Source organism: Leptonychotes weddellii, chromosome 1 (assembly GCF_054177405.1).
Source record: "Leptonychotes weddellii isolate Sample4059 chromosome 1, ASM5417740v2, whole genome shotgun sequence".
Taxonomy (NCBI): domain Eukaryota; kingdom Metazoa; phylum Chordata; class Mammalia; order Carnivora; family Phocidae; genus Leptonychotes; species Leptonychotes weddellii.
This window is the reverse complement of record NC_138369.1, coordinates 150,308,638-150,328,543: the sequence shown is the minus strand read 5'-3', so window position 1 is coordinate 150,328,543 and position 19,906 is coordinate 150,308,638. Positions and strand designations below refer to the sequence as shown.

At 37.8% G+C, this 19,906-nt stretch overlaps 1 long non-coding RNA gene across 1 annotated transcript; it reads left to right on the top strand.

The window, feature by feature from the left end:
* Window positions 1–997: 997 nt before the first annotated feature.
* On the top strand, window positions 998–18,464 carry LOC145716109 (uncharacterized). Its single transcript, XR_014138507.1, has 2 exons — window positions 998–1,621; window positions 14,165–18,464. It is a non-coding gene; the product is annotated as an uncharacterized LOC145716109 (long non-coding RNA).
* The last annotated feature ends 1,442 nt before the right edge of the window (window positions 18,465–19,906 follow it).

Here is a 19,906-nt window from a genome sequence, read left to right as displayed (position 1 = left end):
CTATAAGGTAGGATAAAACTAACAAACCAATATCTAAAATGTTAATATGAAAGTGTAAATCAAATATTAAATTTTAAGCTCAGTGGAAGGGTACAGTCATTGGTTTCTCAAAACAGTATATATAAAAAGCAGAAGTTTAACAGGCTTCTCAGTAGAGAGTGATATAGAAGAACTATCAAAGTGAGCCCACAGTTCAGCAAAGATGACACACGTTTTTGTGCCCTGTATATTTTTTTCACCATTTTCACTAATTATATATTCTCTGCAACCAGCCTTTCTCTACTCCAAACTAAGGAAAAGAAACAAACTGCTTTCATTATTCCTGTTTGACAAAACATATGAAAACAGTAGTTCTATAAACCTATGTACATCATAATAGGAAGCAATCCTATTTTAATGTTTATTTAAAAAGTTAAATAGACTCAAGTCATTAAAACTACTCAATTCATTTGGAGCTTGCAAATAAGGCAGCCACATCCCTAATTTACTTAGCAGATTCACCTAGTTGGTTAGAACTTCAGAGATTACTTCTCTTATTAATGTGCAAAATAATTAGGAGGCTAATTCTCATTTCCCAGAAAAAGAATTTTTAAAAGTAAATCTGCCCTATACTAGAGGCTTAATTCAGTCATATTTGATCAGTTTCTTTTTTCTTCTCATGTCTTTGTTTGCTAGGAGAAGAGAACAAATGTTTTAAAACTGGTCCTGAAGTTCTATTTTTACACTTTGTCTTGAAAGTACAGCATAAAACATTTATTTTTTTTAAAATAAATACTTTCCCTGACAAATAAACATTAGTTTGAACTACTTTCGTTAAAACACAGGCATGCAGAAATGAGGAACTAGGAGGTTCTTTCAGGAAAAACACTGAAAAAATAAGATTTCATCTGGCCTTCCCATCATCACTTGAAGAATTGTTTGGTAGTTACATCATCAGGAAATAAAATACTATCCTCTGAGGACCCCTACTCTTTACAAAAAAGGAAAGAGAAGGTTTGAAGTCTAAATCACCCTCGGGATGTCTCAAAAAAAAAAAAAAAAAATCCAAAAAACTAAAAAAGGCTTCTGGCTCCCTCTCCCGCCTCCCCCAGCAACCAAAAAACAAATGTAACAAAAATATATTTACAAAAGTTTAAATAAGAATAACAGGATGTGCATTTAAGAATCTGAAGCAATAACAGGAGCTTTAAAGCCCCAGAGGGAGAAAAGTTACTAAAGGATTGACCATGACCCCCAATGACTTGGTTAGGCAGGCAGGAGGGCGCCGGCGTCCCGGGCCCGCAGCCCATTCCCCTCCGCGGGGAGCCAGGGACTGACCGTCCGTTCACACGGTCCGAGCGTCGGCGGACCTGGGGCGCATTGCAATCTCGCTGCACCACCACCACCACGGCCGCCGCCGCCGCCACCGCGGATCCGGCTGTCATCCGCGCCCCCGCCTCCCGCGCCGCACACGCGGAGCGCCTTATAAGGCAGCGCAGTGACGTAACGCCCTTAGGCCGGGCGCGCTCGGCGCCCCGCTCGCATTGTTCGGGCGACTCCCGGAGCGCGCACAGCCGGCTCGCAGCGCCGCGAGACTGTGGCCCCCTCCGGCCCCCGCCCGGCCCCGGCGCCGGCAGCTCAGGTAAGCCCGGGAGAGCCGCTCAGCTCCAGCAAGGCGCATAGCTGTCAGAGAACCAGGCGGACTGTAAGTGGCTTTTAAAGTTAGCATCACCAACTGCAGACAGGTTTCGAAAAGCGCGTCCAATGAACTCTAGGTTCAAAACCTTTTTAAACTCACACAAAACTTAGAAAGTTTACTCCAACGGAAAAAAACAAATATGGGATTTGATTTTAAATCACGAGTGCTGGGGGATCACTATATATTACATACTCTCTCCAAGTGAGCCACAACTGAATCCTGCCTGTGTTGAGAAATCTTTGGGAAAGGGTGGTGGGGGGTAGATATATTGTAATACCACAACTCAATCTCCTTATCTCTCCTCGGACTTGAATTCCCTTATGTCTTAGAAGAGCAAAGTGCGAAACACTACCACATGGTAGTGGATTTATTAGTGCCGCTTCTCACTCCCTCCCCTTTGTGAATCTTCATATAAAAGACTAGAAAAACACTGTTAGAAATACATCTTGTAATTAGGATGAATCTAACTTAAAAAGTTGAACACTTAAGCTTCAAAACTTACAAATTCTAATCTGTCTTAAAAGCATTTGCCAATTTGTACATGGACGTGACATAATTTTGAGTTCCAACTTTTTACTTCAACTCCAATCAATGGATAAATGACAAAATGCACTGAAAATTAAAGATAATGCTAGTTTCTCTAGAGTAATATTTTGGACAATGGTTTGGTATGTAGAAATGCTAATTTAAAAGGTAAAGCCTGTAGAAGAATTTTGTTAATCAGTGGCATTTTGAACTTTAAGTTACATCTAAGCCCTGAACAGGCTATTGCTATAAATGGACCCTTACCATATGATAATTAAACACCTGGATGAACATCTGCATATTTTACTTTACTTTTCAGAATAAAAATTAGCAGAAGAGTTAAAAAAGAAAATATGCTATGTCACATTTAAAACATTGGAATAAGAGATGAAAAAACCATCTATCACTCAAACTTTATTTGGTTTGAACATATACTGTAAAATAAAATTTAAGAAATGTATGACAATTATTTCCCTTTTTAAATAGCATCTATATTTAACTTATCACTTGAAACAGCATTTTCTACATGCCCAAAATTCGGGATTTATCTGTTTCTAGTAATTCCTGTGGTTGAGTATTTTAAAGCATATAATATTGGTGCCTACTACTTTTGCTTCATGGAGTTTTGTTTTGTTTGCTAATTTTGTTTGGAGCAATGCAAGATTTGGTTTCAGTATTCTAAAAGAAAAATTATATGTTATTTGGTCTGAAGATAGGCTATGTAAACTGCAGGTTAGTATGGAAAAGTAGGATTTCCCTAAAACTATTATTTCAAATCTAGGGAAGCCTACCATAATGAGAAGAAAGCGGGGCCGACACCCAGGTCACTGTGAAGTACAAAATATGCAATAGAAAAGTTGTTTATTTGATACAGGCTGTTAATTGGAAATGGAAAAATTCTTGCTTTGGTAAAAAGATATTCCACTCTTTTGGAACTGATAGAAGAGGAGGGAAACAGAAACCATCAGTTACTGTTTCAGCTATACCCAGAGTGCCATCTGTACCATAAACTATAGCTCAACTGTTGAAAATCATAACCTCTATTAAATCTCTAACAGCTGTGTTTCCCAGGGTCTGCATTTTATTTTTTTTAAATAGGCAAGCATCATTTTTTTACATCTTTAAATGACACACTTCAATATTCCACACTTTTTTCCATTTATTAACTATAAAGCATGGCTCAAAGAACCAATCACCCGTAAGACCCTTTTAAAACTGAAAGTTAAACAAGATTTATTGTGGATACATTATCACACAGTGGGCTCTCTGAATGAGCATTAGTCCTTGGGATAATCTATATGATAGAAAAAATATTTTAGATAGAATGAATGTAAATTTTTACATTTCCAAATAAAGCAAATATTAATTTTATGCTTAACAAATTCATTTGTCCTTTTATGGCAATTAAACTTAAATATGAAGCACTGATATTTTTGTGATATTTTCCTAATGCTGTGATGGAGTCTACAGAAAGAGCCAATATGAAAACACAAATCAAGCTTTTCTAAGTCCAGTTGCAATTCCCATAAATTTACCTTCTCAAAAGGCTGTGAATTTTGTTTTATGGTTCTTACTGCCCCTTCTCCCCAGAAAAGTGACTTTGGTAATAAATGGATTTTGAGGTAAAAAAGTGAAAATGGAGAACCAAGAATAAAATTCCATTTTCTTCTTAGGTCATGTTCTGTGTATATCTAATGCTTTAGAGCAAAGTGAATGCTTTTACAAGGTGAATAGAGAAAAAAATACAGCCTCCTCTTTAAGGGGAAAAGGAAGGGAGGCAGGAAGAGAACTATTTATAAAAACTGGATATTGTGGCATAATAACCAGAAGATGTAAAGCAATATTGTTCTCAACCTGCTTCACGTACTGAAATCTGTTGTTCACATAGCTGGTCATTATATTTGAAAAATCTAACACATCTTACCTTATCCTCTTGGGTATATCGTTAATTTTAAAAGATTTTTAAAGTTTATTTAATTTGTCTTTGACTATGAATGTAGCTTCAATTTTGTCTGGTTAGTTTCTGTAAATTATGTTTCAAATAAGGATTTAAAGATGAAGAGACACTGCATAAGCAGCCAGCATCACACACTTTAAAAGAAATATTTCTATGGCTGCTTCTGCCATCACTACAGTATTTATACGCCCACCAACTCAATCACTTATATTTACTATGTGCTGGTCAGTTTCTACTTCGAATGTTAGGTGCACTAATTCCTAGAGGATCATCCCAACACTGTTGTAAGCCTTCCTACATCCCTCTTTTTCTTAAAAAGCAGAGTTGAGATTCTCTCTCCCTGGCTTTCTTCTATACTAACATTACCTCTGATTGGGAAAGCTGAGCAAAACAAAAGTGGAAAGACTCTCCAAGGAAAGTCCCTTGGTTCTTTTTCGGATATGGGAGAAGCATTCCCTTTTCATGCTTGTTCTCTCAGATGCTTTAGCAGATTAAGATAGGACAGGAGCAGTTTTAATTCTGAGCCCCAAAAACAGAGAGTAACACATTAGCAGTGTTACTCCACATCTTCTGAGCCCCAAAAACAGAGAGTAACACATTAGCAGTGTGTTACTCCACATCTCCATGTCTGACCATCCTCACATTCCTACTCTGTATTGGTTCCAAAATCAGATTAACTCTTAAAGATACAATTACTATTTTTAATGATAAACTTGAGGAAGGGGGTGTGTGTGTGTGTGTATGTGTGTGTGTGTGGTGGGGGATAAGGAAGTATGTAAAGAAATAGGTGTGTAAGTGTACCATTAGGGCAGGTTAAGGTGTAGCCAAACCCAACTTCTTGTTTCTGTTTATAATTTCTAATTCTAGCCTAAAGGACAGTTTTAACAGTAAAAGAGAACATAAACACTCAACTCCACAGATAGGAGTTTAAAGAAGAAACTTGGTAAGTTTTTCTATACGGACAATGGGATGCCCTAGGCCCCAGAGAGTCTACACACACTCTCTGTCTCTCTCTCTGGCAAGGAATGTCCACAGAGCTTTATAGGTGGAAGAAGCCTTTAGAGGCCATCTGATCCAAATGCCTCACCTTACAAAAGAAACTGATGTACACAGTGTGACTTGGCTCAGAGACAGTTACTCAGAGGCAGAGCCAGAGCCCCCTGCATTCTTGGGCTACAGCCTTTGCTTTCTCCTTAAATTAGTGCAAGGAAGAGATGAGGGCAGAAGCCCCAGAAGAAGTCTTGGCACTGGAGGTGTTAATTTGGATATAAAATCCATTAAAAAAAAAAAAGCAGAAAGGTTCAAAGTTCTTGTTAATAAATATAAGCAGTAACAAGGCAAGGGGAAAGGAGGGAGGTGAAAACCAGTAGAGTTCAACCAGGCTATTACAATGGAAGGGAGGTGATAAAAGGAAGACAAAACAAATAATAACTGTACTTAAAGGTCCTCCAGTGGCAAAGCCCACTCTGCTTAGAAGCTTAGTGGCTCCCCAGAAAGAATGTATGCTCTGTGTCAAAGACATTCAGGTCTGAACCACAACTTGACAACTGACCTCTTCTCAGCATCTTCCAACTAAGCATTCTACACTCTCCATACCTCCCCAGCTAGTAGGTTCCCTTTCAAAACTCAGTGACTCAAAGCCTTTAAAACAACCTTCTCAAAAACTGCAGAGGAAGTAACTAATAAAGGTTATAAGCTCCTGGTGATACTTACACCTTGTTTACTTCCCTTCACACAATGCATTGCTACGTGACATTAAATTACATATTAACTACTTATTTGTCTATTGTCTCTGACACCTTGATGGTCAGTTTTGCAACCAACTTTATTCCTAGCACCTGGCAAAGTATCTCGCTATAGTTAGTAGGTGTGTCACGGGGACAAGAAGGGTGTTGGATAAATGTACAAACAAATAAATTACAACCTAGAAGCTCCTTACTTTGTAAGAAAAGAGTATTTCTGAATATTATGGGCTAGGAAGGGCCTCTTCGTCGAGATTCTGTTTAGTAGCCTAAAACAAATCTCTGCCACTATCTGAAGTAACCACATAGAACTGACTACAAACACAAAAACCAGGAAACAAACCAGGCTCAGATGAAGTCAACACAGTGAAATCTACTTTGTACTATACACTACCTGTTGTGTAGGCAGACTAAATCAGATGCTTCTCTGCTCTCTGCCTACCTCCACCTGCCTGCCTCACATTAACTTCCTCCCCCAAATAATGAGAATAAAGGTGGTGAAAGAGTACTAAGTGAATAGCTGTGGGGCATGGAATGGATGGGAAGCAAAATAGGGATGAGCAGAGTGTAGTGGTTTTTGTCCTTAGGGAAGGGTAGGTTCCTCTGTTTTCCCTAATCTCTGTGCCTCAGCTGAAGGCCTACAAGATGCAGTGATTGGGCCCAAACAGCTTGTCCTTGCCATAACTAGAAATCAGCAGATTACCTTTTACGAAGCATACACTTTGATTCTGAAGTTTCTGTGGGGAGTTCAGTGAATCTGCCAGGTTTCACAGAAAAGGAGTGATTTTTCTGTATTTCAGTTAGCTAATTCCAATGTCAACCTTTGAAGCCAGCCTAGGGCTTATAACTCTTCTTCAGCAGCAAACATTGACTGAGTTATCTTTCAGGCACTGTGCTAATAAGCACAAGGCAGGACAACAGGCCCAACAACTAAGTTCTCCACATACCATACCATGTCACTAACCTAGGTACACCTACTAACACTCACAGGCCTCATGTTGGTGACAGTGACTTAAGATCACCAGCAGCTCTTGCACAATGCTCCTGTCCCTGTTCTTTTTTTAATAGACTGATAAAGCAACATAGGTAAGACAGGTCAGCTGTACATAAAAATTAAGTGAAGGTAAACAATGTGGGACTGTTAAAGAAGAAACAAAACCAACCAGAACAGAGTCAATCTTTAAGCTTGCTTGTGTACTTACTAATGATACTAAATTGTCATGGACAAATAGTGTTATCTCAATGGTAAGACTAAAGAGTAGGAATAATGGTTCATAAATTCCAAGTTCCCCTCTTCTTCTTGTCTCTACCATCTATTCCCTGGGTAAGCCTCCTGTAGCCTTGGCTTCCACAAACCTAAAAAAAGGAAACACTCATCCACCATAAGCATCTCTCAATACTGGGGAAGGATAGAATAATGAGCAGTAACCACTAAGGGTACTCATTAACTGGAACTAAAGACTATATAAAAATATAAGCTACTGGTCATATCATTACAGAAAAATTAGCTAAAGAAAATGGGAGGACTGTGAGGGGGAAAAGTCCACTCTTAAGCACAGAGAAAAGATTAACAGAACTGTAGTATTTGAGCCTGTGAGAGCTCCAAATCATTGCACCAAGAACAGCCTCAAAGATGAGGTCAGCCCTTCAAGATGGGCAGCTCAGACAGAAGCAAATCTGCCAGATTTACTGTATCTCATGGCCCACCAGTCTTGGAACAAAAGTTTAAAGGTGAACTAAGTTTTTCTCTCTCTTTTTAAAATTCTTTTTTTAATAAAATTCTTTTTTAAGTGAACCAAAACAAAAAACAAATCTCTGAGCAGAAATCATAAAAGCAATGTGAAACATTCATCACATTTGGGCTGACAAGACTTAAGTGACTGCTGCTGTTATATGTGAAGAAAAGGAAGGTGCTGCTTGGCCTAGAAGCTTGAGAAGAGCAGAGAAAGTTCTTTCTTGCTAAAGACAAAGGGCCATGTAGTGAGATGCTATCCAAATCCCTTAGCCTTAGTTTGTTAGTCTGTTAACTGGAAATGGCAGAGGACGTAAATCACTCTGTGGAACTTTGAGAGAAGTAATCCTTTGGGGCTAAAGGGAAAATTGTTCTTTAAAAATAATATTGATTCATTTATTATCAAGATAGTTAAACAGTCATGTTATTAAAAAAATACATTATGTTTGAGGTTGCATATTATCCTTTAGGCTTTCATGGAACTAGATAAATGGGGCAGACAGATCTTTTAGACAAAGGTGTGAATAATTCTGTCAAGTGATCTGGGGTTCCCACTCAATTCCCCTAAAATTATGCCTCACAAGATTCTTCTTACAATCCCATAAAATTCATTGGGCTGGGTAAAGATGCAAAGAATCACAAGCAAAGTTAAGATTCTCTGGCTGGACTTTCCCCATCTTGACTTTATTTAAATTTGTCTTCAAGTGAATTCCTCATTTCACTAAAGGGTTGTCCCTCCTCAGAAGTGACAGGAACAAGAGGAACAAAACTTTACTTTTTCTTCTGTTCTAATAATAAGAGCAAATTCTGAGAACTTTAGGTATCATTCAGCCCAAGAAAGAGTTCTGCTCCCCTAAGAAATGGTTCTTCTCATCTCTCAATCATTTGGTCATCAAGTACATACTGAATTCAAACCCATGTGGGGGATACAGAGATATTAAATCCTTCATGGAGCTTAGAGTCAGTTCAAGAGCAAAATTAATATCCCAAAACAAATTAGAAAGTGGTATAAAACAATATAAAGTATTTGTGTCACAAAACTATAAGGGCTTTGGGGACTCAGAAAGGGGGGGCATCAGCCAGACAAGTTAGGGAACAAACATTCAAAGAAAAGATGGGACCTGAAATGTAAATGGAAGCTATTGAATGGAGTATTCCAAAAAGGATGGCAGATTTATTCCTTGGAAGTCTACTATGGAAATGGAATCTGAGGTTAAAAAAAAAAAAAAAAAAAAGGCTTGAATCAGGATCCAAGCATCCAAACTATGGTTTTTTAAATCCAGTGTATGGCCTTCAGAACAACCTGGACTTATGTAGAGAGGAAGTCATCTCTTTAAAATGAAGATTAAATATGACAATAAAGCAATTGGCACAGTGCAGGACCCATAGTAGACACTCAGTGAATGGTACCTATGATTTTTCTAGTTAAGCCAGTCTGCCCACAGGATGGTGCTCCATCATCATCTGAGCTATAAATAGGGTTCCACCAGGTTGAGGCAAAAGGGGTTGCCTTAGTACCAAAGAGTGGTGCTTTGTAGGATGCAGTCTGGAAGAGCTCATGTTCTCTTATACCCAGACATAAAGTGAAGTAAAGGATTAAGCCTTTTGGAGAGAATCCATGTATCTAGTGCCTAACCTCAGCTACTCTGAAAAGTGAGGTTATCTTTTATTCTGATTTCCCTGCTAGAAGGGAATCCCTCTTACGAGAAACCCACATGAGCTTTCCAAAGGGTGTTTAGTCACCTGAAATAAGAAACAAGTTGCTGAGTAGTTAAACGACCAAAGAGCAAAAGGCTTAGTAAAAAAAACTAGCCTGGAATCTCCCTGTTTTACTTCAAAAGTCCCACCATGCCTGGGAGGCACACAAATAAAACAAATGGGTAAGACAAATCTTAACATTGGCTGAAGAGCTTATATCACATCCTAGCCACAGACAATAAAGAATCCTAGTCTAAATACTAAGAGTCTAAGTACTTCTTCATAGGTGTTAATTTTTTTAGTTTTAGTGTACTTTCAAATTTAGCATAACATTTTAAGTGTCAGACACTGAAAAGATTTATTTCTTTACTTTTATAGCATACTTATATAAACTTGAATGACAGTACTTGACATATAAAGAACCAAAAATAAATCTGAATCCCATGAAATTCCAATTAAGGTCCCATGTAGTTATGAAGCATTGGGACCTAAAATCTCTTCTGATGAAACAAAATACACATTTTTAACATATGAATTTGTAGACAAGGCTATACAAAAAAGGGAGGAAAGGAGTTTAAAGGTTTGTGGGGGTTTTATTCTGTGGAACTGAGATTTGAGCATTATCAAAGGCTTTGTAAACCTTAGAGATCAAATAGTATAGCTTTCCCCATGTTGCAGCTGAGGTGAAAGGCAGATAAGGCAAAGTCATAGAGCTAAGTCAGTAGCATATTTTGGTCCAGCATTCCCTGTCCATTAGATAACACAGCTCTTCTGAAAGTGGCTTTTCTGTTGTTTGAAAATTGGGGTTTGCTTTTTTTCTTTGTTGTCAGCTGTGAATGAGTGAACTTTAAAAGTGAAGAACAGTGAAATCAGTATTTGCAAAAACACTTTTTCAACTACTGCAAATCTGAAATAGTTTGACCTTTCTTGAAATTCAAATCACAAGGTCAGATATAGTCAGGGCAGAAATGGATGGGTATTCATATAGCACATATACAAGGTATACAACAGCCTTTTCTTTAATTCTGCCACAAACAGATTTCTCACAGAGATAAACATAACTAAATGGATGAAACTTGCTGAGGAACAAAATCAGCAGCAGACCCAAAGCCAAGGGAAGCAGAGTGTAGGGCCACTCTGCTTTCACCTCTAGCAGGTCTGTTGCTAAGCACTGTAGCATCTTGATTGAATTGCCCCTTACTACATAAGGTTAATATTCTCTAGAACACATTCATCTGAAAAGAACCCAACTTAGAGAAGAGAAAATAAGATCAAACTCTGTGTTCATGCATTCTGTCTTCTCAATACTTGGGAATGGCAGAAAAGGAAAATCTAACCCAAATGCTTGGAACTGTCAGGGAAAATTAAACAAGGCTTAGATGACCAAAATAATTTTAGTTTTTACAGTGCACACAAGGGGATGCAAAACACAGACCACACACACAAAAATGGTCATATACATTCCAAGGAATTCTAGATTAAAATGTTCCCACCTGTCTGTAATTAAACTTTACATATGGCCCATGCTATATAGCTCCCTAAAACATCATGGAGAAGACAGAAATCAGTCATCCTCACGAACTAGGAAAAGTGGGTAAGGGTAGATGGAGGATGTTCACTGTGGTTCATGATCTAATTGTTTGCTCAGCAGGAAGCCAAGCCAAGCATCAACCTTCATCCTCCAATAGCCTATGACTACTATTCAGTGCTATCAAATGTTCGTCGTTGCTTTGTCCCTTATTTACTGATTTACTATAGCTAAAATGGAAGGGGTGGGGGTGGAATTCTCTAGGGATCAAAATGTTTCACATTTTACACTTGTGGCTCCTATTTAAAAGCCTGTTTCTCATGGCAAACTGTGTGACTCAGTAGTCACAATAAAATATAAGCCTCTGTTGTTGTGGTTTCTAAATTTCTGAAGTTTTAATTTCCCACTAACAAGTTAGCAAACGTTTGGTTTCCCAAGCATACCATGTTAGCCACTGCCTCTGTAAAGGCAGCCAGACTACAAGGAGGTGAAAACCAGTGAACTCATCTGTTCTGGCACATGACTGCTCTCTGCTTTGGCCTTTTATGTTAAATCTGACAAACTGAATGAACACCAGTGAATTAACGTATGAAAGCCAAATAAAAGAGGAAAGCCTTTTTTTTTTCTTAAAGACTTACAGGAACTAGGGGCTTAAAAAAATTTTTTTTTGGCTCAGAATAAGATTTGGAAAAGGATATACTCTTTGTAACCTTTTAAAGGAGAGAAAATTCAAGAAAGAAAAGTAACCTACCAAAGAAAGTGTTTAGAGAAAGGAATTATACTAATCCTCCAAAATACCTATTCGTAATATCTGAATGAAAATAACCTGTGATCTGGGAAGAGAAAAAAAAGGGACTAATGGAGATTAAAAACAAAGAAAATTCTGCAGCTACACCAGAATGTTCTTCTAAAGAATCCATGCCTGTTTACCTCAATCCACTAAGACACAAAAGAAACCTCCAAATATAGATGAATTTTGAACAATAAGAGAAATGCAAATAAATATCCTTAGTAAGATAAAGCACATGCACCCACACTTTTACAGGTATATAGTATTATGCCCTTGAAGTCTGCCTGAGAAAAGGCTGCCTGTTAAAAATATTTTCCAAGAACTTTAAGTTCCTTGAAATGTTCAACGGAAATGGTATTTATGACAAACCCACCTCCTCTGGGGAACATGAGATGTTTTTACTGGCAAAGTCACAATTTTTAAAACCATCCAAAAATATTTATGAATTTATGCCAAATGACTAAACTTGCTTTATTATTACAGTGATTAGGAGAATATTTGTTACTGTCTCATCATCAAGGCTCAAAGTTACCCTGAACCTACACAGAAATACTGTGACAAAACAGAGGACTGTAAGTGGCAGTGATTTTCTGGGCCTTTGACAGATTACAACTCAATTACTGCCGGGAGAGGCTGGTACGTAAGATATATGAGATAGGGCTGTGGGTGTATGTCATGGTGGTGAGAAACAGGATTTGGAGTAAAAACTGTATTGGCATTCTGGTTCTGCCAATTAACCAGCAGAACCTTTGGCAAATTATCTAACTTCTAAGCCTCAGTTGGTTTTTTTGTGAAATGAGGACAGTAATACTTGCCTCCAATGAGTGTTTCCAGGACTAGCATGGTATATGGCATACAATAATTGTTCAGTAAACGGTAACTTATTCATTGACTGTAGAGGGGAAGGAACTACTTATGTGTCTACTGCTTATAGTTACAACCTTAATCCTTAACATAGTACTCAGTTCAAAAGTAGAATAGGTATTTGTTCAAATATTTACTGAATACCAATTAAGTACCCAGTACTGTTCCTGAACTAAAAATATAGTATTGAATAAAACTGACAGTAACTGACCCGTTATTGAATAAAACACACACACACACACACCCCTACCCACTTGCATTAAGTTTATATTCTAGTAGGAGAGACAGTCAATGATCAAATAAGTAAAATACAGTATAACAGATGGTACTAGATAAGGGAGATGAGTGGCTCCCTGGGGAGGTAACCAGTACAAAAAACACAGGCCCTGTTGTGTTCAGGGAACAAGGAAGGTGGTGTGAGCAAAGACAGGAGGAGTCAAGGAGCCAAGTGGGGGCGTGGGGAGAGTTGAGGAATGAACAATTGAACACTAAAAACATGGGATGGGAGAAAGAGGAAACTCTTTTAAAGTCAGTACTCTTGGGTGTCTAGCATGTAGTCTGGTTTAAGTGAGAAGAACACATGCTTTGCAGTTAGTGCTCTTTGGTAATTCTTTAACCTGTCTATATTCTAGTTTTTTGTTTGTACCCTCATCTGTAAAATGGAAATAATACTTCATAACATTGTTATAAGGATTAAGATCAAGTGGCAAAGAGTAGACCTTTAATATGCTTGTCTGTTTCTATAAGCTAAATCCTGCACTGGATAGTAGGAATTGGAATCTTCCAGTTTCCAGTTCCAGGGTTACCATAACAATGGCCTTGCATGTTATGCAATCTGCCTGGGCCTCAGTTTCTCAACTAAGAAAAGACAGATGCTACACACAGACATTTTAAAGACAGATATACAATAATCAAGGCGATGTTATTAAAATTACAATCAAATATTATTATTACAATTTATCTTAAAATTACCTTTATATGAAATTTCTTTTATTTTAAAAGCTTTAAAACAGTAAAAGTATATGACTGTCTATATTATTTGATTTAAAAAAGCCTACAAATTTTAATTTCTTTAGCATGAAGTTGTAAAGATTTTATTTAGCAGTCATGCTGATTTTTATTCCTTTTTTCAACCCCTGCTTAAGAATCCTGATGTAATGGAAAGCTCTCCAAGAAAATGTTTAACTGCAAAAATCAAGGTGACAGACGAACAGTTACAGAATGCTACTTCTTGTATAAAGAAGAATACGAATCTTTATTTGTATTTGCTTGTTTACTCATATAAAGACATTCTAGAAGTACCTATAAGAGAAAATATGTACAGTGGTTATAGGTTGGGAAAGGGGTATGGGTAGATGAAGGATGAGGTGGGAGAAAGACAGTTTACCTTTTAATATACATATTTTTAAATATGTATTATATATTTAAGAATGCTAATCTGCAATCCAAAACTGAAGTTCATACTTGCTTAGAGTTAAAACTGAGCCAAATAATTACAAAGTTAATTATATAACAATATGAAAACCTCAAACGACTTGTTTCTCAGACAATTTGGGTGTTCTTCAACCTGTTACTTAATATTTTTTTCCAAATTGCTCAACAAAAAATATTATAAAACATCCTCAGTAGTCTTCTCCACATTTTCACTAGGGAAACCATACCTGGCAGGAAGCAGCATATCCAGAAAAAGACTGTTCCCTCCAGGTCTGCACCAAATCAGTCAGCCCACACTGCCTCTGAGTACCCAAGTAGACAAGTCTAAGAGTATCTGATCCCAGCAAAGAACGTGTATGTTCAAACTCAAGGAATGAAGAACGGGGGTACGATGAGCAGAACATTAGAGAGGCTTTGGGAAGGTGAGCTACTAGCATCTATTGGGATATACTGGCATTTCACTGAATAATGAACATTCACATTATTCTTTTCCATGAAGGGAGAAGAGCTGTGGTCTGTAAACCAAAGAGAAATGGAAAATACTGGCTAATCCCAAATACATCTGAGCAGCAGATAATGAAAAGGAGTATGAATATCAGAGACAACAGGGATCTAATAGAAGCTTTCAAAAAAATTACCTATGCCTTAAAATGGTCGTTCTCCACTAAAGATGATTTTTGTCCCCAGGTTTTTTGCAATGTTGGGAGACATCTTTTGGTTGTAACAACTGAGTTGGGGGTTACTGGGTTATTCCAGCATTCAGTAGGTAGAGGCCAGGGATGTTGCTGAACATCCTACAAAGCACAGAACAGGCCCCATAACAAAGAATTATTCAGCCCAAAATGTCAGTGGTGTCAAGGCTGAGAAACCCTGGCCTAAAATGACAGTCATTGTGGCTAACTATGTGTGTGGCTAAAACGATCCATTAATGGCCTGAAAGTAGATCACGGTAAACAGATTAGGTAATCATATCTTTCATTCTAGTATGTATTCTGATTCTCTCTCCTAGGCGACTCCTACTTTAGGCCAGTCCATTGTGGCTGAGGTGCTCTTCTATTTTGCCTCACCATCACAGTTTCCTACTTCTAATAGTAACTGATACGTATTGTGACAGGTAGTATGCTAGGGGCTTTTATATGGATTTTTTAAAAGATTTTATTTATTTATATGACAGAGAGAGACACAGTGAAAGAGGGAACACAAGCAGGGGGGAATGAGAGAGGGAGGGGGAGAAGCAGGCTCCTCGAGGAGCAGGGAGCCCGATGTGGGGCTCGATCCCAGGACCCCGGGATCATGACCTGAGCCGAAGGCAGGTGCTTAACGACTGAGCCACCCAGGTGCCCTATATGGATTGTTTTACTTAATCCTCAGAACAACACTATTATGAGGGAGTCTCCATATTATCCCCATTCTACAGATGAAGAAAGTGAGACTTGTAGAAATTAAATTGCTTGCTCAGTCATACTAGATAGAAGCAGGAAAGCCAAGATTCAACTCTGGCTTGAAAACTGAACCCCAGAATCTGAATTTTTCCCCCAGCACTACCCTGCCTCCCTTCTATTGCCTCTTTTCCATGGGTGCTGCATCGCTGGCAAGTATACTTGCTCCCTGTCAGGTATCCTGCCTGTCCCTTGCCACTCAGCTACCTGCAATGTTTACTGCCATCTACTGCTAGGGCAGTAGGGAGGACATCAGCTCTATCCTATAGAACGCTACCCTGGGGCAAAAGGATAAGATACAGAAGAACACAAATCAGAAGGAGTACAAAATCAACCACAGAAAGAGGGAGGAAGGAATGGAAAGAATGATAAAGTGTTAGGAACCTAGGGACAAGCCCAATATTATCACCACCATCACTAACTTAAAGGCAGCTCTGTATGTAAGGCACCCTCAATAATACAGAAGCACACACATATCTGTGGCAACCCAAGGCATCACATGCTGGGTAGTTTTTTTGAATGCTTCTCTGTAGAGAAAGACAAGGCAGCAAGGGGAAGGTGTGGTTGGCCCAGGTAGGCCTTAAAAGATCAGGGAGATGTCCACCTAAAACTCCGTCAGCCAAGGACCTGAAGTCTCAATCTGATGAAAGATAGATAGGCTAGGGTTTTGTGTGTGTGTGTGTATTTGTTTTGTTTTGTTTTTGCCATAGTAGCAATCGAAATGAAAAGTCTGAAAAAGAGAAAATGTTAAAATATTGATCTGAGGGATCTTTTTCAAATAATTAAGAACCTCATTCAGAGTATGTGAGGGGGTAAGAACACAAAAAGAAGAGTAAGGTTCTTCAGTGTAGTACTGTATTCACAGTAATTGGTTTTTTAAAAGCTCCTTCTTAATAGCAATAATCAAAGCAAGGCAAAAAAATCCATTTGAGTAGATATTTTTTAATGTGAATAATTAAAATGGGGGATGGAGAGGCATAAGATTAGTGGTATTAAATGAACATCCATCATCCAATGGTTCTTTCTGGAAAGCTCCTTAACTGACAGTATGGCACTGAAGAAACAACACATAATTCAGGTTCTAAGTAATTATCCTAGTACAGATTTACATGTGCTGTCCTTATTGTCACCTCCATGTTCCCATTTCCTCTCCCAAGCCTAAACTGAGCATCTTTTCAAGTCTCCACCTGGCCCTTTGACTGGGTGTGGAGTCTCTTCTAGCCCAGATTCTATGGTCTCAAAATGAAAATATTCTCCTTGCAGCCTTACTTCCCAAGCTCTCTGCGTGCAAGCTCTCAAAGTGGCCTTTTTCTGATTCTGAAACCATACCTTTCAGCAATTTTTCTTTCTAGGAGACACTGGGTTTCACTCAGTTTCTTTGTTTTTTTTTTCCTGTTTTTAAGAGTGAGATTTGCCCCAACCCCTGTCCCTCTGTTCAATCTGAGGGTTTCACAGGCTCCTGTAAGGATACTGTTTTTCTGCTAAAAGCTCGCAAGCTCCTTATAATTAATAGGTCATTTGACTGTTTGCATCTTATTTTTTCACTTCCCCTAATCCCTGGGGATCCAAACAAAATTGTTCAGATAATGCAAAGTCCTGACTCACGGTGCCCCATTTTTACAATATATTCCTCTGACACCAGCTAAAACCTCCTCTGTCACTTCATGCCCCAATTCTTGTTTCACAGTGAAGGAAAGTAGTAACTCAGCTTGCTGGATCTGGACCCATTTATGGTGTCTCTAAATGATCTCAATGATGATGACAGGATCTTCAATAACAAGGACATAAAGCAGACACAGATGTACACTCATATTCAGCTAGCAGATGCCAAAAAAAGTGTTACTGTTCTTCTAGATCTTGCTGACCAAGTCAAATGAATTGAGCATTACATTATGACTGTGGTATGCTGTAGCTGTAATTTTTAAAAAACCTTTGACTTGTGAGAGAAATAAAAGGAAGCAGCACACATTGAATAAAAAAGACTGGTCATAGCTATTTTTATGAGTGCTCCTAAAAATCAGACTAAACAGTGAAAAGTCCCATTGTAAAAGGGAGTAGAGCAAAGAAACATAAATTATAGGCCTGATTATCAAGAACCTATCTCAATCTAAGGAAGCTTTCCAAAAAATTGCATATAATTTCTCTGCAAACTGCTTAGAGCTCTGTGGTTATTTAACTATGAATGAATGTAGCTGCTATCAATGCAATGCAACAATTAAAATTATATATTAGATAAGAATTGCTAAAAGATATGGTGGAATATAATCATAACCACACTATCAAAGTCTAGCCATGACAGCAGATACGAAAATGAATAAAACAGTGTGATGTATGTAGTTTCTGCTTTAGTGATTAACATTTAAGTCAGAAAGAAAACGTAGTGTATTAAACTAGTTCTGGAAGAATAAGAGCAAATATAGAAACTGAGGCCCATCAAAGCGAAGTTACACACTTAGGACTAGAATGAAAGGTACAATATTTCATATATCTTAAGAAAAGACCAAACAGAATTTGGTATCATCACACTATGTGTTTGTTGATGGGAAACCATTATAAGTTATGACCAGAGCTATGCAAGTATACAGGTTTCCAGGTTTTGAGAGAAAAAGGGAAACTGACAAATAACAAGCACAGTACCTTGCACATGGTAGGTGATCACTGTAACTGCTTCATAAAGATCTGAAATGAATTAAATGTCAGCTGATCTGCACAGCACTGTGGATGGATGCATTTTAAAAACAAGGCAAGTCAGCGGTTTCCATGACCTTATTTCAAATTATGGTTTCAAACAAAACACAATGTTTTATGGAGACAGTTTTGTCATTTAGGATTTTTCTAAGAACTGGGAGAGAGGTACTGAAGACAGAGGATCTTCTACCTATCCAAGGTAGGGAACAAACAACTAATTTTATTAATGATGGAACACTGGAGCAGTGACTAGGTCAGTGAATCTGGATGAAGTAAAGGGTTCACTCACTGCAGAAGCTGACAACCCAAACTAGAGGCTTTTCCAGAGAAAGACGTATTTGTCATTTATGCTTCAACTGTCTATCCTCGAGAGAAATTGTTCTCAAAGTGTGGTCCCTTTCAAGAGCTCTGCAAGTTCAAAGTTATTTTTATAATAACTATCTTTTTCACTCTCATTCTCTTACAAGTGTACAAGTTTTCCAGAGGCTACGTGACATGTTGTGATGTCATTGTTCTGACAGCTTACAGAATGTGTGAAAAAGAATTGAGACCAGTTGTCCTCAGTTAAGCCAGACACTAGAATTTGCAGAAACAGGAAATGATGCAACTCTTCCCACTTAGTTTTCTGGTTTGAAAAAGTTATTTTTCATAAAACATGTTGGTATACAATGGCTTATTATTTTTAATGAATAAATACACAAACATTAAAAAAAATCTTAGTCTGGATTTCTAATACAGTTAATATTGGTAGATATAAATCATATAATCAAAAGCTCTTTAGAGTCATCAATAATTTTTAGAAGTATAAATGAGTCATGAGACCAAAAAGTTTGAGAACTACTGCTCTGGAATCTTTACTGAATTGCACTGGAACTATCTGCTCATTCTTTGCCAACAGCCTACAAATGCTTTGAGAACAGGAACGAAGCCTCTCCTGTTCATCTCAGTATAGCCCCAGTACTAACTATAGTCCTTTGCAAATTAAATGAACAAGTCTTGCCATATTCATAACATCAAAAACTTAAATTCAAGATCCATATAATAAATACAGTGGAATACATGTCTCCTAAAAATGACAGGTGAGAAGGTAAACATTCTCTGAAGTTGTTCCCTACTTACATATTGATTTCTACAGCTAACAGAAACAACACAATGCCATTAATGGCTTGTGGAATTGGTTTTATTGCTTGATAATCACCCTACATTTACTTATATGGGCCAGGTGTCAGAAAAACTGGAAAAGAATCTGGAAAAGTAGAAACATGTGGTCAGATTATAGATGAATATTTCCTTTCCAGTTTCATTTGCTGTTGCTGATTAATGTTGCTTGTGTAATAAACATATTAGTCCAGTAGAGCTCTGGACTGTAAGGAAAAAATAAAAGAACTGTTCCTTTGTTTGCAGAGATGAAATAACCAAAGGAGAGTGAGGGGCTAGGGTGTGGACATTTATCACCAATCTCTCTTCTCAAACAAGCAAACACATATAGTTCCAATTCAGGAATCTAAAGGAAGAAGAGATGTTGCAATAGTCTCAATTCTTTCTGAAGTCCAATAATGTACTTGGAATTCAGAGTATATGGGAAAACCATTTATACCTCATTTTCTTAAACATTTAAATCCATGCATATAGTAAATACTAGAGCATCTTCTTTTAAAAAAATGAATAAAATTATTCAGGACAATGCTACAGTATTTTCCACAGGAAGGTGTATTTGTTCATTCCTTCATTCATTCCAAAAACATTTGATACCCTCCATATGTAAGGGGCTTTGTGGTAGACATATTTGTAGAAGAAACAAATGAATCAGACATGTGCCCGTTTTTTTTTT